This window comes from Capra hircus, chromosome 24, assembly GCF_001704415.2.
Source record: "Capra hircus breed San Clemente chromosome 24, ASM170441v1, whole genome shotgun sequence".
Taxonomy (NCBI): Eukaryota; Metazoa; Chordata; class Mammalia; order Artiodactyla; family Bovidae; genus Capra; species Capra hircus.
Genome location: NC_030831.1, coordinates 61,876,748 through 61,881,058, shown reverse-complemented (window position 1 = coordinate 61,881,058; position 4,311 = coordinate 61,876,748). Strand labels below are relative to the sequence as shown.

Here is a 4,311-nt window from a genome sequence, read left to right as displayed (position 1 = left end):
AAAAGTCGGACACGCCTGGGCATACCGTGTGTTGGACACGTGCGCTGTATCTATGTCCCACGCATGTAAATAAGCATTCCACCCCACATGCTCTGGCTCCAAACACCTGCACAATTGCAAGTGGAATTGAACACGAGTGTGAAATGTCTTATCTAGTTACAGTACGGACCTCAAGAGGCATTGATACAGCTCCCAATAAAGAGATTTTTAGGTTTGACGATTCTTAGTTTCTCATCTCACCATTGAAATGTATCGTTCTTGAACCCCTTCTTTAAAATGGATAAATCACAAAGAAGAAAGTCACAAAGAAGCTAATTTTCAATCAAGTTGACCTTTACTCAGGGCTCCCCACTCTCCGCCCAGAATATCCCCCTCACTCAGCGTCCAGACGTCTACCACAGGGCCGCGTGTCGTTCAGCTGGTGATTGAGTCACGACACAGACACGGAACCACGGCCGATCCTTCTTTTCTGACAGGATGATCTCCCTTCAAACACGCACACAGGTGCAGCATGGGCACCTTGAAAAGGGAAATGGAGACGGCGCTCAAGGCCTCCACAGGTTTGCTAAAACTGAACATAATGGGCTTCTGAAAGAGTGAAGAGAGAAAGACACCGTTTCCAGCAGCAGAAGGAAAAGAAGCACCACTAAGCGGGTGTCACATTGGAGCCCTCGCCTATGAAACATACAATTGCTACTCTGACAGCGCACTCACTTTCTTTCGCTTTGTCTTGTGGTAGAGTTGGTTAATTTAGCAGTCATGTAGGACAATGAGCAACTAAATCAGACTGTAATTCTTGGAAAATATTGGCGTAGAGAACAAAATGCAGAATCCCTTTGCTCATCTAGACAGTCATTCCCTGACGCCGGCATTCTTGCTGTCTGGAAGTTGGTGCCAGCCGGTGCTGGGTGTTAGACAAGATAGTACCTAAATTCTTCTCCTAAAACTAGTCCATGAGAAATAAGTGGAAGTTTATTTTTGAACTAAAAATGATTCCACCCCAACAATCTCACCCCAGATCTGTGTGTTAGTTTGGCAATAGCAAACTTGAGAGATTTTACCTGCTCGAAAGACAACAGGGATGAGTCATTCTGGAGAAGGAGCTCTCAGTGGACAGCAGAAGCTTCTATGTGTAAATCAATTTTGCTGCTAGAATATGTATTGGTCCGCATATTTCTAAGATGCAGAGGAGTTGTTCCTTTTTCTAAACCAGATGCTTCCGCTCCACACAGCTTTCCAAGGCAGTGGTATTTCATGAAGTCTGTCTTTCTAAGCACCTGCCGTCATTCATTCCGTCTTTTTCCTGTTTGGTGAGGCATAGTCGATTTACAATATTATGTTAGTTTCAGATGGACAACATAGTGATTCAGAGTGTTTGCAGGTTATACTCCATTTAAAGTCATTATAAAGTCGTGGCCAGACCCACTGTGCTGTGCAATAGATCCCTGCAGTTTTTTCATGCAGAGCAGTTTGCACTTTGGGGACCGCTAATTTGTTCTCTGTATCTGTTATTCTGCTTCTGTTTTGTTATACTCACCTGTTGGGTCTATTTTTTAGATTCCATATATAAGTAATAAATTTCTGCATTCCTCTTTCTCTGCCAGTTACTTCATTTTTCTAATTATCTTAATGAACGTAATACTGATCAGAGCCCTGTAAAACATAAATTAGAGAACCAACAAAAATTTTTATAGCATTCATAATATGAAATCTTACACATATCTCTTATGTTAAAACAAAATATTAATTTTTTCATCTCCCTTATAGAGATGTCTTGTAAAATATTACTGTGGTGGTCATACTCTAAGTGACCGCCCCCCCCGGCTCCCTGCAATGAATCATAACCGTGTGTAATACCTTCCCTTAAGTACAGAAAGCACCTGTGACTTGGTTCAACCCAACAGAATATGGCAAAGGTGAAGGGATTTTGCGGATGTAATGAAGGTCCCTAATAATTTGACCTGGAGTTAATCAAGGTTATCCTGGGTGGGTCTGACCTAATCAGGGAAACCCTTTAAGAGAGCGTGCAAGTCTCCCCTGAAGCCAGAGACTTGAAGCAGCCGAGATCGTGTGTGTGTGTGCATGTGTGTGTGCATCTGTGTGTGCGTGTGTGTGTGTGTGCGTGTGTGCATGCGTGTGCGTGCGCGTCTGTGTGTGTGTGCCTCTGTGTGTGCGTCTGTGTGTGCGTGTGTGTGCGTGTGTGTGTGCGTGTGTGTGCGTGTGTGTGCGTCTGTGTGTGCGTGCATGTGTGTGTGTGCGTGTGTGCCTATGCGTGCGCGTGCGTGTGTGTGTGCGTGTGTGTGTGTGTGTGTGTGTTTTCTTGGCTTTGGTAAAGAAAGCTACCATGAATTTGGCGCAACTTCTGGGAGCTTAAAAGCAGCGTGCATGCGTGCTTCCTTGCTCAGTGGTGTCCAACTCTTTGCGACCCCATGGGCTGCAGCCCACCAGGCCCGTCTGTCCATGAGATACTCCAGGCAAGAGCGCTGGAGTGAGCTGCCGTCTTCCCCTCCAGGGGGTCTTCCTGCCCAGGGACTGAGCCCACATCTCTTACACCTCCTACCTTAGCAGCTGGGTTCTTTACCGCAGATGCCACCTGGGAAGCCCATCTGAGTGCCCACCGTCTGGAGAAGGATCATCCAGCTTGGCCCCTCACCTTTCCTCCTGAGCAGATGCCTTACAGCGCGTCCACTGTAGACCAGCCACAGTGAAGAACGGACGCCTCCATCCATACACCCATCCTCAGAGGGCTGACTGACGTTGATGGGCTGGTTCCTAACCCCACTAACAGTGCAGAACCCTCTGTAGCTTCATGTGAATAAAACGAACAACAGTCAGTGGGCAGGGGCTGGGCCTCCAGGTGACCAGCACGTTCAGAAAGGTATGCTGCCTGACCCAGCCCAGGAACCCCGATGAGTCACTCCCTTCACGTGGTCAGCTGGTGGCACCTGTGTCCGGGTCAGGGAGGGAGCAGGTGACTCAGCAGGCAGAAACCCGATCGGGGTGGACGTGAAGAGCGGCCCCCCTCATGCTGTAACAGCTTCAGGCTGTGCTTCCTTTAGGGAGCCCGAGGGAGACGGGTTGTTCCTGGACAGGTTGATGGTGAGAACCTGCAGAAGGGAGAGTCTGCAGATGCCAACTGCCAACCAACCAACCTCCCAGATCGCCAAAGATCATTCACAAGGAGACTTCACTTCATTCAACACACCGTGGCTATGGACTTCCCCGGGGGGCGCTAGTGATAAAGAACCCGCCGGCCAGTGAAGGAGACATGAAGACAGGCCTTCCATCCCTGGGTCAGGAAGATCCCCTGGAGGAGGGCACGGCAACCCACTCCAGGATCCTTGCCTGGAGAATCCCATGGACAGAGGAGCCTGGAGAGCCACAGCCCATAGCGTCGCAGAGTCGGACACGACTAAAGTGACCTAGCACGCATGCACAGCAATTTGAGCAAATGTTGTGTGTGTGGGGGGGGATCAAGGGCACAGGGCCAGCTCAGTTCAGTTGCTCAGTCGTGTCCGACTCTTTGTCAGAGGAGGAGGTTATAGAATGAATGAGGTGATGTCTTAGCGCTTTTACTGCCCTTACAGTCTAGGAAGGAGGAACACTGTGAAGCCGTCTCGTGGGCAACAATTTTTGAGAATCTGTTATGCTCCAGACACTGTATCCAGCACTTAGCCTCATTACCCGAGGACAATTCAAGGTCCCAAAGTTATGAAAGTTTAAAGAGTTGTTGAAGGTGTCCTGAGCAAGAGACATTGAAACAGTCCTTTGAATAGGTACGATTTCAACAGGCTGAATGGGTGAAAGCTATCGAGGGGCAGAGGGTGTGCTAATCAAAGTCCAAATGAGAGCTGTGCTTCAGGAATGTGGAGTCGCCATTTGGCTCTGCAGATCGTTTCCTGGAACGTCAGGCTGTCGAAGCAACCTCGTGCTTGGCCTTCCTGTCTCCTCTCTCTCCCTGGTCCCTCCTAGAAATACATTTTCATAAAACCAATATAGGTCTCCCTTGCTTTTTGAAAAGTTGTTCTGCACCACTTTGCTTTCATAAAAGATCTGCATCGGTACCTGTTTTTGCTAACTGAAAGAAATCTGAAGAGGAGTTTTACTTTTATGAAAAAAATCAGGGGAAAAAAATACCGTTTACAGTTTGTTTTGCAGTGTATTGTAGAGGTAAGCAGGCTTCCCTTGTGGCTCAAATGATAAAGAATCTGCCTCCATACAGGAGACCCAGTGTTCAATCCTTGTGTCGGGAAGATCCCCATGGAGAAGGGCATGGCAATCCACTCCAGTATTCTTGCCTGGAGAATTCCG

General features: G+C 48.1%; 1 long non-coding RNA gene across 1 annotated transcript; it reads right to left on the bottom strand.

Moving 5' to 3' along the window:
* On the bottom strand, nt 339–2,820 carry LOC108633769. The gene is made up of 4 exons (XR_001917143.1): nt 2,654–2,820; nt 1,538–1,653; nt 1,062–1,303; nt 339–588 (listed from the first exon to the last, which is right to left on the bottom strand). It is a non-coding gene; the product is annotated as an uncharacterized LOC108633769 (long non-coding RNA).